The sequence below is a fragment of the Choloepus didactylus genome, chromosome 15 (genome assembly GCF_015220235.1).
Source record: "Choloepus didactylus isolate mChoDid1 chromosome 15, mChoDid1.pri, whole genome shotgun sequence".
Taxonomy (NCBI): Eukaryota; Metazoa; Chordata; class Mammalia; order Pilosa; family Megalonychidae; genus Choloepus; species Choloepus didactylus.
Window position 1 is genome coordinate 27784354 of NC_051321.1, and position 13602 is coordinate 27797955.

General features: G+C 36.7%; 1 pseudogene; it reads right to left on the reverse strand.

Annotated features, from left to right (window-relative positions):
• Positions 1–3897: 3897 nt before the first annotated feature.
• Positions 3898–4598, reverse strand: LOC119510822 (annotated as a pseudogene).
• Positions 4599–13602: the final 9004 nt, after the last annotated feature.

Genomic DNA, 13602 nt, shown 5'->3' on the forward strand with positions numbered 1-13602 from the left:
TCCTCCCTGGTCCTATCTGCCATGAATCTTGTCTTCAGCACCTGTACATGGCCCTAGGAATTCCCCTGTTTACATGTTTTCTTTTTTTTTTTTTTTTTTTTTTGCCATTACCTTTTGTAGTTCTCATCTTACGTCTCTCAAGGTTCTCTCACCCTATTAACTCTTCTTTTGATGTTGATTTTCATGTGCTCTGTCATCAACCTTATGATCCAACCTTCTCTCCCCAGGTATTTAATTCCCTTCTATGGTTTTAAATTAACACTTATCCCATTTCAATATCTGGCTCTAGCTTTTCTCTCCAACTTCATGTCTTTTTATAATATACTCTAGCTCCAACCTGTATACTAATAATATTGTACTACTTACACTTCCATGAAAATGCTATATTATTTTATGCCTGTCTCAATTTTCACATACTCTTTTCTCTGCCTCTTATTATAACACTCTTATTTTCTTCTCAAGGAAATCAATCACCATTGCTTTTCTGAAGCCTTTCCTGTCATTTCTTGGGAAGAATTGGGTATTCCCTCCTTTATTATCCAATTGTAACTTCTATATATCTTCATTATTAATACTTATCACTTAATTATTTTATGTGTCTATCCAGCCACTAAAGCTGAGAATTCTTTGATATCAGGTTTCATACTCATTTTTGTGTATCATATTTTCCTGCCAAGCATCTGGCATTTAGAGGCATACAGTGAAGGTGAATTGAATAAATTATGCAAGGAAGCTGTACTCTACTAAAACCCTGTTTTAGTATATACTAAAATTAGGAAGGATTTCTTTCCTGGGCTAAATTATACTTTGATCCTTCCATCTCACTGAGATTGAAAGTTTAGAAAACCAAGAAACAAAAATCCAATCAAATGGCTTCCTCTCATTTTTGTCAACCTAAATCAATATGTAGGCAACCCAGCCTGCTTTTAGTAATCTGCCAAATACAGAATCATTTTTTTAGTCTGAATGAGTGGTATTTGATTTATGGTTGTGGTAGACAGAGGGGTTTTGCTTCTAGTCCGTAGTACAAGCCTCTGAGGGGACAATTGGGTTCTACAAAGTGTTTGTATATTGAGGAGGAAGGAGAGATGTGGAAGAATATTATTGAAGTATTCATTTTCCCTTCCTAGGGATGGAAATCATGGGTCCATGGTTATATTCTATTATAATTCTCTTATTTCACTTGAGAATCAAAGGCTGGTATATTCCTCAGATAAGGATAAGTGCAGCAACTGACTAAACAAAAAACCTACCAAAAACCTAAAACAGTGATGTTGCCCAATAAAAATGTATTTGTCTTTTATCTGACAGTAGAGAGAACAAGTATAGAACATTCTTTCCAGAAGCTTGAGTAAAGGAAAGGAAAAATGTAAGTCTAAAATTAAATGAAGGAGAATTTTAAGGTGGAGAAATTGTATTTAATCCCCCTCAACTACAACACACACTAGTTTTAAGATAGGTGTGCCAATTGGATGTATTATGTCCCCCCAAAAGTCATGTTTTAACCCAATCTTCTGGGATATTTGGATTAGGTTGTTTCCACGGAGATGTGACTCATCCAAATGTAGGTGATACTTTTGATTAGATTATTTCCAAAAGGAGGTGTGGCCCTACCCACTCAGCATGAGTCTTGATTAGTTTACTACAATCCTTTAAAAGTGCGGGCCCAAACCCAGATGCTTTACTGCTGCTTTGAGAAACAAGCCCAGAGTTTGCTCTAGAGAAGCTACAAGAGGAAAAAACACCCCAAGAGATGCTTGCTGACACTTAAGAGATTCTTGGAAATGCAGAAAGGACGTTTGGAGATGCTAAGCTAAGAGAAACCCAGAGACATTTTGGATAAAGCCATTTTGAAACCAGAACCCTGGAGCAAAGACTCAGCAAATGCCAGCCATGTGCCTTCCCAGCTAACAAAGGTTTTCCGGATGCCACCGGCCGTTCTTCAGTGAAGGTATACTCATATTAATTGCCTTAATTTGGATAGTTTCATGGCCTTCGGACTGTAAATTTGTAGCCAAATAAACCCCCTTTAAAATAGCCAATCCATTCCTGGTATTTTGCACAACAGCGGCACTAGCAAACTGGAACAATAGGTAAAATTAAGTACATTTCTAATGGGGTCTTATAAAGAGTAGGAAGAGAATGGATAGGCAAAGGAAATTCTAATAGAAAAAAGACAGCGATAGTGTCCAGATTATATACGGTGGATTAGTTTTGGATTAGTTTATTTCACAATATAAAATAAGATTGGCCATAACCACCACATTTTTAGGCACTACAGATAATAGATATATCCAGAAGATGACTAGCTTGAATGTCACCTCTTTTGTGAAGTCCTTCTGGGTTCTTCTTTCTCAGAAGCAAACTCTCTCTCCTCTGAGCTCCAGTTTGGCTTTTATTCTAATTCTCTTGTGACATTTATCAGTTTATCTCACCTTGACATATCTCCTATGCATTTCTCCAAATTCTTTGAGTTCAGAACAAATACCTAATCTACCATGGGATTATCAGTAGCACCTGGGATGGTGTCTGCTGCTGTCTGGTGTTCAATAGGCATTGATTGAACTTGCATTAATAACCAGTTCTTTCTTATAGGTCAGAATGAAGCCCAAAAAGAAAACTACTCTCACTTCTTCCTCTACATTCAACATTCCTAGCAAAAAACTTTAAGAATGTTTATTGTATGCACCTCTTTGTGTGGAATGAAATTTCAAAAAGCGTTTTTTGAATACCAAGCAAAACCGAAGAATTTAAAGAGGGTGGTTTTGGGAATTGGCTTTTTGCAGCTCCTGAGACTTGCCTCTGAAAGAATAAAGTTCCTTTATCATGTAATTCTAATCACTTGGCAATGATGAAGAGAATTTCCTTGGTTAGGTGTGTGTTTATGTGTGCCCTATGTCAATTCTGAGAAAGAAATAAGATTTTGGAAGGTCTAGATTCAATAGTTCATGCTGAGATTCCCTACAGAGGCAACTGCTGTGTTTTGCATCCTTGTACTCTCCAGTTAATTCAAACAAAGGTTGAGTAGAAACAGAAAGCTGGTTTGTTATTACTAGACGTGGGTGATAATGACTCCAGGATCGATACCTCCTGAATCTTCCTCCTCTTTCTCCTTAAACATACAGATACTGCTCAATCAAGGGCAGGACTGCTGGAAAAGGATTGGTTTCCCATTTCCCAACACATGTGGCTTAACTTGCAGCCAATTGTTTAAGCTACCTTAAACCCTTTTCTAGAAGGAGGAGTGTTGTAAATAAATAAATAAAGGGACAGTATTTTCCCGCCTTCATGAGAATAGATTTCTCCCTTTTTTTCTGGAGAAATTGATGCAGTATGTTGTTCAGCTACTTCATACTGTAAATAACATTTTGACTTTGGGTATCCTGGTGAAATATACTTAAAAATAAATCATATGGGGCTCTAGGCAATGATAAATTTGGAAGTTGGTACCTGCTATAGCTTTGTACTCTTTAGCCATAAGGCCATGCAGCCCAAAGGTATTCCTCTTTAGGCCATAAAAAATAGAAATGTGTGTTTGCAAATTACTGTGTGAAGCTTTTTCTACTGCTACTTCATGCATGGCTTTCCTGGGGATGTTGATAGAGTAGGTTAGCAAAATAAAAACAGATGGCAGGGAAATAATTATGAAGTTGTTTTTTTTTTTTTTGTTTTTTGCTTTTTTTTTGCAAAGCAACTATTATATACACTCAATTCCATTCATTTGTTTTTGGGGAGGATTTAACAGTTTATATTGATTTATAAGTGTCATTTTAAAAACAGTGGTCCATTAAATCATGTAGAAATAAGCATGCAAAAATTCTACAAAACAAAGAACACTTGAAACATTTTTAAGTACATAGATCATCTGAAATTCCAGACTATTCAGTCATTTCATCGTTATGCTATGACAGCCAAGTAATCCTTGACTTCAGTTGAAGTAAGCCTCCTAAATCCAGCTTCACTGCAGATTCCAACTTCTATGTTACTTCTGTCATTTGCCTTTCTAAGCTTTCCTTTAGGGTTAAGATGGCTGTATGAATGGCATCTTCAAGTTCCAGATCTTCATTATATCTTTTCTCCAGGAAAGTTTTCCCATTCACATATTTCTTTTCCACTGCTGTGGCTTTCCAGGCCAAGTAAGCAGCAGATGGATCTGACTGAAATAAATATGGCCATCCTTCATTCCAACCACAAATAAGTAAAAGAGACTACAAATGGATAAACACTGCCTGACTGGGTATATTCTTGCATCAAAGAAACCACTCTGTGTACCAGCTGAGCTGTGGGAATGGGTTCTTGGTAAACAAGATAATACTGCTGAGGTAGTTTCTGAGCTCTGCGCACAAGCACTCTGTAATCTGGGCCCATGCCACCATACACCAAACCTAGATGTTTAGTAATTGGTTCCACTTTGTGTATACTTCACTCATCATATGGAATGGACTTCCATTTCTTCTCAGTTGCCAACACCACACCATTTGCAGCTTTAATTCCCACCAACAGGAATTAGCTACAGCAGCCAAAGCATATTCAATCTGGACAAGTTTACCAGATGGGCTGAATGTAGTCAGTGAAAAGCCATAACTGCATTCCGCCATCTTTACTCAGAGAGCTTCATTCATTCTTCACTAGAGATATTGCCTTAGTTTTCTGCTCTTCTTGGAGTCAGTTGAGATCTCTTGCCCTAACAAAGGGCACAATTTTTTTTTTTTTGTTGGTGGGTGGGTAAGTACTTTGATACTCTCTCAGACTCTTGAGAATTTGAGGGAGATGAATGTAACCAGGCACTCAAATTGCAGGGATGAAATCAAAGTGTCAGAAAATCTGGTGTGGAAATAAATTGCAAAAATGTTCTCAATTCTCCACATCTCTCAATAACCACATCCTTTGTAATGGGGACTCCGCAGTTCCTTTCATCAAGTGGTAGAGTCTATTTCCCCACTCCTCATATCTGAGCCTTTGATTTGCTTTGGCTAATGGAAGCAGCAGACAAGTCAGGGAACCAGTAATGAACTTAGACTGCAACAGGTCTGTGTGCTTCTGTGGTGTCCCAGAAATCTGACACTACTCCAAAACATATGAGAGAGCCCAGCCAAGATCAGCAGAGCTGCCCACTCAACACATAACTGATAGAGGATGTTTGAGTGAGATCAGTCTAGCCCAGAAGAATCAGCCTGAAGTGCTGACCTCAGATCCATGTGCTAACTAAGTGTTGGTTATTTGCATCTACAGAGTTTTGGATTGTTTGTTAATGTAGAAACAGCTAACTAAAATACGTGATATAGTAAAAATTTAAACTTTTTTTTGAGTTAATTGGGCTGGGGTTCAAATTCCAGCTGTTGCATGAATGTTTAACCTAATTTCCTCATTTGAAAAGAATTACTACTAATAATACCTGCATTTGTGTTGTTTCTAAGGAAAAGAAATTATATATGTAAAGCATTCAAGCCAGAGCCTGTGGTAGCTATTACAATGAAATAAAAATAATTGTGTGTGAGGAAATGGACAGAGAGGGAGAGGGAAAGGGAGAGTATAATCCCCTTTGGTATAATCTGGAGCATGGAAAATTGAGGTTGGAAGGCTGTCTTCAGGTCCTTCCTCAAACTGATCCAATGTTTGCTATCCATATGCATATATAATATTATTGGGTTAATGACAGCAAAAACACAGCTATCATTTATTGAGCCTATAATATGGTTCAGGAACTGTGCTAAGGTCTCCAAAAGCAATTTTTCATTTAATTCTCACAGTCTTCCTATAAGGTTGTTTTTATTATTATTATCCCCATATTACAAAGGAGGGAAAGGAGGCTTAAAGAGTTTATGGGTCCACCCAAGGCCACATGGACAGTAAGCTACAAGGCCCAGTGACCAGTCCTGGGTGACACTGGGCTCTTGAACACCTTGCATTACAGCTTCCTCCTTAGAGAGACTGCATTTAGTGGGTAATATGTGTTTTATACACTATCATAATGGACCAAGAAAAGACTCTCCTCTAATCAAGAAAGCTTTGTAAATCAGATATGTCTTGAGTGCACATTAAGCTTCATAAATCAGACACATCCTTGAGAATGCATTAAGCAAGAATGTTAGGTTCATCTTTTAAACATCAGGGAAACTGGGAGCTTAGTTGGTTCTCAGGGACAATCCCTTTGTCTTTATCCTTCTCTTTGAGCAAAAAGAAACTCTTTTCGTTAGAGCCAGAATTATGCAAGTTGGAAGGGTATATATTTTGTGCCATTAATGCAAGAACTGGAATTTTTATATGAACCAGTTCAGGAGCATTACTTCAAATCAGAACATAGAAACCACTTACATGTTATTTTCACTACCAACACATTTGTTATCTCACATCTTTCCCAAATGGAAAAGGTAATCAAAAGCAAACTCAGAAAGCCCAAAGGATTTTGCTCTCTCACATTTTGAATATGGAAGTAAGGGACTGAATGTGTTTTATTTCTAAGTCTTGACTGATTCCCCACAATCCTGAAATGTCATTTTCTTTCCTTCAACATTATTACTCTCATCATCATTACAAATTCCAGTGAAGAAATTTGTGTTGCAAAGGCTCACACATTGTTAGAACACTAGACCACGAGTTTTCCAGGATGTACATTTGAGCTGATTTGTAATCTCTATGGAGATTACAAATACTATTACTATTTACTATTGAAGTGATTTGTAATCTCAGGGCATTACCTAGGTAAATCCACATCTGAAAATTTTAGTCATACTGCCTTCAAATAACTTGTGATTCAGAATTGCAATGATGCACAATGATTTCCAGCATCTAAAAGAAATCTTGTACTAGCTAAAGTTTCAAGTGACCCATCTTAGATAAAATCAAATGCACTTACAAAATTATCCTCCAAAGCTTTTATGCATAGACCACAGTGTTGTTCTCTCAGAGACAAAGAGCTTCCAAGCACAACAGGGTCTGAATTGATAGCAAGACCATTACACAGTCTATTGTAACATAACCAAAGAAAAAGGAAAGTCATCCTTCCTTTTTTTTCCAGAACTCAAAATTCAAATGTAGCAACTTTAAAATGTTTCAGTTATTTTTCTTATTTTTATTTTAGGATGTTCTCCCTGTGACTTAACCAAAAATCTCCTCCGTATTCAAGGCACCACAAACTTAAATGTACAATTTTTCCCTTCCAGAAAGATCTGTCCAGCAGTTTCCTTATGCATTATTTATTTTTAAACTCAACTTTACAACTAAGAAAACCTTAACATGGAGACTCTCCTGAAAAAACACAGACTTCTATTCATTTTGTTGACTTAATGGCAATACCATATTATAAAACCAAGACTGCTTTGAAATGCAATGGCTCGTCCCAAATATATTAGCCCACTTGTTATTTACAAGTGGCATTTCTTGAGTCCCTACTATTGCACAAGTTCTTTCACATTCATCTTATTCTCATTTAATTTTAACTATCCATTGCAGCAAGTATTACTCCCTCCATTTTATGTATGGGAAAATGGAAGGAAATGACTTGCTTAAAAATCTGTGGTACAAAGGAAGTGCTAATATAAGGACTCCAGCCCCTATCCCTCCCAATTTCCTGTTTCTCCCCCTACTTCATGTTGCCTTTCTGGGTGCATATGTTAAGGATTAGTCTCCTTCTCCCTTGAGAAATTTAAGAAGGGATGTGAATGAAGTAATCTGATTATTTCCCATAATTCTACTCACAATTTGTAGATTTTATCCATTCTATTTTTTAATATTTCTATCTTTTTGTTCTTGTTACTTCATAACCCTGCTTTCATATTGCCTAGATTTCTTCTCTCCTAGGAGAAAAAAAATTGCATTCCCTCTATGCAGGCAATCTTTCCACTGCCTCCAGAAGCCCCAGGTTTTCCCTGTCCCTTTAGAAGGCAGTTAATAATCCAGTGATAATGTAAAGAGCATTTTGCCCAAAACAGGCCTAGGAAGACAGCAAACTATGAGTAAAACAGGTACAGCAATGAAGCTCAAAAAATGCAGTTATTTCACACCATCAGTATTGCTTTGTGTAAAGGTGTTTTTAATGAGGGGAAATAAACAAAGCTTTTAAAAATATATGCCACTGTAACTCCAGATCATTGATTTTTAGTGATTTCCCTGGTGTGTAAGTTCACTCATAAAATTTTTTTGGTAGGGGTGAGATATTTGTGTAACAAAAACTGATAGGGTCACAAAAGTCTTACGCTTTCTTAGAAACAAGGGAACAGATGATTCAGGGATTCTAGTCTTTAATCTTTCTTGTGAAATGAACAGGTATATATTTCCCCTGGTTTCCTTGTAACACACACATTTTAGAATACAAAAACTCACTAATGAACACAGCTCTTCAGATTTTAAAAATATCATCAGGACAACAATCTGTACATAATTAGAAGATTAGATAACCTGTCCCAGATCTCACAGAGAATTAAATTCCAAGTGAGGTCCGACTTCAAATCCCATGATCTTACCATTGCTCAGAACCACATCTAGATTATTCCCTGCTGAATCTTCAGCATCTTGCACAATATTTACAGCATGGCTGTTCAATAAGTATAGATTAAATGAATGAAGAAATGAATGAACCTATGGCTGACTGCTGTGCCTCAGGGTTGTAACCTTTGTTTGTATCATCTCTGATACCTCTGTAAGTGAAGAAATAGATTTGAAAGAGAGCTGTGCACAAATTTATCTCCAACTCTGCTACTCTAAATGTGACTTAGATCAATGTGGTTAGAAATAGTTTCCTGTCTAAAAGCAAACAAGGAGTGTATTGCCATGTCTGCACTAAAAAAGCAGAGCCCCTCCACTTTATAACATGTAAATGCTGTGTGACTTTTGATGATCCACTTTCTCTGAATCCCACATTCCCATCTATTTGAAGAATTTGAACACTTACATAGATAAATGATGATAGTTTGGGTACAAAAACATAACCAACCCACATTGTAAGCTTCCAGGGAAATAATTTGAAGTGAATATTTCAAGAAATTAATGAAAGGGAAAGACACATACTTTAATTTCGGGGGACGTTTAAGACTGTATGATAAACATTGAAATAACCAAATAGCAGCACTGTTATGAAAACTTTATTCACATATATAAATTCTCAAGGACAGTTTAATAACATTTGCAATTAAAATTATTCTCTGAGCACTGGAAGGATGGCTTTCAATTACATGTAGATCATTGGATTCATTTAATTTATATGACTTGTAAATTTGAGAGTCTGTGCTTCTAAAAATAAAGCCATGAAATCGTTCCTGAATACACACAACTCCATTAACAACTTCCTTAATTAAAATTATCAACAGTAAATACGTTTGATTACAGTTGCTATATATCATGCCTTATTTAATGTTCCATCTATTTTATACACTATCATATTGAAATCTCTAACTATTGCCTTCATTTTCATACATTCAGGCTTAATAGACCTTTATTTGAATTTAGTTGCCTTTTTTAGGGGGGAACTTTGATGCTCTGTATTTTATTCACAGGCATTTGCACAAAATCAAATACATGCCATCCTTGCTGGTTTCTATGCACTAAGTCAATGTAATTCATAAAATTCCCTATGTCAATTGTTTGGAGCCTTGTCTATAACAAAGAGAAAAGATGTCCTTCTGCACTGGGGTACAGACAACCATGGCTGGGTGATTCTAGCTTGGCTGGAGGATTTTACCCATTATCAAAGGTCAGAGATGTTGAACCAATGAGCATTAGTCAAAACACAAAACAAAACAAAACAAAACAGTATATGATAAAACCAGACGATATGGGGAACCCAAACCCAAACACCCAATCAAAAGATCAGAAGATACACAGTACTTGGCACAATTACTCAAAGAACTACAGACAGTCAATGAGAACATGGCACAGGATATAAAGGACATGAAGAAGAACATGGCACAGGATATAAAGGACATAAAGAAGACCTTAGAAGAGCACAAAGAAGAAATTGCAAGAGTAAATAGAAAAATAGGAGATCTTATAGAAATAAAAGAAACTGTAGGCCAAATTAAAAAGACTCTGGATACTCATAATACAAGATTAGAGGAAGCTGAACAACAACTCAGCCTCCTTGAGGACCACAGAACAGAAAATGAAAGAACAAAAGAAAGAGTGGGGAAAAAATTGAAAAAATTGAAATGGATCTCAGGGATATGATAGATGAAATAAAACATCCAAATTTAAGACTCATTGGTGTCCCAGAAGAGGAAGAGAAGGGTAAAGGTCTAGAAAGAGTATTCAAAGAAATTGTTGGGGAAAACTTCCCAAACCTCCTACACAATATAAATACAGAAAGCATAAATGCCCAGGGAACTCCAAATAGAATAAATCCAAATAAACACACTCTGAGACATATTCTGATCAGACTGTCAAATACTGAAGAGAAGGAGCAAGTTCTGAAAGCAGCAAGAGAAAAGCAATTCACCACATACAAAGGAAACAACATTAGATTAAGTAGTGACTACTCAGCAGCCACCATGGAGGCGAGAAGGCAGTGGCATGACGTATTTAAAATTGTGAGAGAGAAAAATTTCCGACCAAGAATACTTTATCCAGCAGAACTCTCCTTCAAATTTGAGGGAGAGCTTAAATTTTTCACAGACAAACAAATGCTGAGAGATTTTGCTAATAAAAGACCTGCCCTACTTCGGATACTAAAAGGAGCCCTACCGACAGAGAAACAAAGAAAGAGAGATATAGAGAATTTTAACAGACATATATAGAATATTATATCCCAGGTCACTGGGACACACATTCTTCTCTAGTGATCATGGATCTTTCTCCAGAATGGACAGCATGCTGGAACATAAAAATAAGCCTCAATAAATTTAAAAAAAAAATGAATTTGTTCAAAGCACATTCTCTGACCACAATTGAATACAAATAGAAGTCAATAGCCATCAGAGACTTGAAGAATTCACAAACACCTGGAGGGTAAAAATGAGGGGGAGATGAAAACATTCCCAGATAATCAAAAGCTGAGGGACTTCACCACCAGTAGATCAATCCTGTAAGAAATGCTAAAGGGAGTTGAGCAGGCTGAAAGGAAGGGACACTAAACAATTGACTGAAACTACATGAAGAAATAAAGATTTCCAGTAAAGATCACATGGTAAATATAAATACCAATACTACTGTATTTTTGATTTGTAACTCCACTATTTACTCCCTACAGCATCTAAAATACATAAAGTGTAATGATAAATCAGTGGTTTTGGACTCAATGTACAATATGTAATTTTTGACAAGAACTACATAAAGGTGGGGGAATGAGGGAGTATAGGAACATAGTTTATGTGTCATATTGAAGTTAAGTTGGTATCAAAGAAAAACAATATTGTTCCGGATTTAAGATGTTAAATTTAAGCCCCACAGTAAACACAAAGAAAGTATCAGAGAATATGACCATAGAGAGGAAAAGTAGAGTAGAGGTTCCAAGAAGTGGGGGAAGGGGCAATGGGGAGTTAAGAAATGAGTGTAGGGTTTCTGTTTGGGGTGAAGGGAAACTTCTAGAAATGGATGGTGGGAAGGTGATAGCACTGCAACATTCTAAATGTGATTAATCCCACTAAGGGAATGCTAGGGAGGGGGTGGAATCAGAAGATTTAGGCTGTATATATGTTTCCACAATTGAAAAAAAAAAGACAGTCTAAGTAGATGACAATTAAATGCCAAGGATGACCCTGGATGGGATCTGAGGATGGAGGAAAGGAGGCTCAAAGGGACACAGTGGGGGCATAAGGAAAAAAAAAAAAAAAGGAAATATAGAATGTAAGCTTTGAATCAATGTTGAATTTCTTGAACTTCCTAGCTGCGCTTAATGGGATTGCATAAAAGAATGTTCTTGTCCATGGGAAAGGTATATGTGAATTATATTGTTTGTTCGAAGATGTGTGCAGCTTGCTCTCATATGTTCAGAGGACAGAGCAATAGATGATGGATGATAGGGAGGGAGAGAGGGAGGGAAAGAAATGGTGGTGTGACAGGATGTTAAAGGTGGTGGATCGGGGTATCAGGGGATGGGGGTTCAGGGTATGCTGGAGTTCTATGTATGGGGTTTGTACTGTTTTTGCAACTGTTCCTGTAAGTTTGAATTTATTTCAAAATAAAATTTATTTAAAAAAAAAAAAAAAAAACCAACCAACCAACCAATGATGAAAAAATAGGCCAATGGTCAATCCACATCAGTAGGTTAGTTAAAGCAGGAAGAATCGGGAATGCCAGATGCCCAGGTCCAGAGTGTGAGAGGAAGGATGTAAAGGGCATGGCACTAGGAAATGATAGTGGAACTTTTTAAAGCTCTTGGCCAAATAGATATGGTTAGGATTTGCTATCAAAGTAAAGTACAGAAGATCTACTGTGGAAAATTTTGTTCTGATAGAGGCAGGAAAAAAATAAGTTAATCTGATAGAGAACTATTGCTGCAATTTTGCAGCATTGCCAAAGTGTCACAGAACCATCATTAAGAAGCCTGATCTTGGCTAGTTATTTTTTTTACTCTGCCTACCTTCTATACCATTCTGATCTTCTGGAAATGCTATTGCAGTTTGAAATTCCTTCAACCATTATGAATTCTCAGCATGGTGAAATCTCTAAGTAAAATTATACTCCGTGTACAAATAAAAAAACTAAATGAAGATTTTACTAGAAATTTAAAATCAATATCATCCCCCCAGCCCCCAAATAAGCACAGTGGTATAGAACTGAAGTAGAAAGTCTAGGTTTGGTTTAAGAGTGATTTCTTTTTCAACTTCGAGGAATTCCATTAGTCCAATCTGACTACATGACCTTGGCCCCTTAACTGAAACAACTGGCAAATGAGATCTGTACTTAAAAATAACAAAATTTCTTAAAATGATTTCATAATTTAAATACCAAAGGAAAGTTTATCAAGCATTCCCTATGTTTCTTCAAATAAGTAATTTAATGTAATTGCCTAGAGTTCTTGAGATTAATTAGGGGTGGTTCTGGGAATCAGGTATAACTGGCCATGTCTGGGACATGGTCACCACAAGTCTTACATGAGGATTCAAGGAACTTCTTGGAATGAACTGCTCCTAGGACAAGTGACCTACAGCTACAATCCTGTTTTAATGTCAGCAGGTGATTCTGAGTTCAGCACAATACCTGTAATATAGATTGTCCTTTTGCCCAACTACTAGGACATTTGCCTAGGGTAAGAAGAGAGACAAGCACACATGCACACACAAAAACATGCTAAAAAGAATATCTATCGACAATGTCCACGGATCACTGAGCTTAACTGATTGTTAACAGCATCACACTGAGGCTCAGCAGCATTACTGGAATCACCTGTGTTAGCTCCAGAGCCCTTGTCACCGTCGGTAACCTGATACTAGAAAGAGTGGCCATGGGGTAGGAGATAACCTGGAGAGTATGGTATTACAGAAACCAATGAAAGGAACTTTCAAGGAGGAGCAGGTGATTGACTGTATATAACTATAATATAGTAGATAAATGATAGAAATAGGTGATAGATATAGATAAGATAGATACAGATGGATATAAAGATATGTGCATATATTGTATATACCTATACCATGTATGACACCTGTAGTTATATAAATAGTATACCTC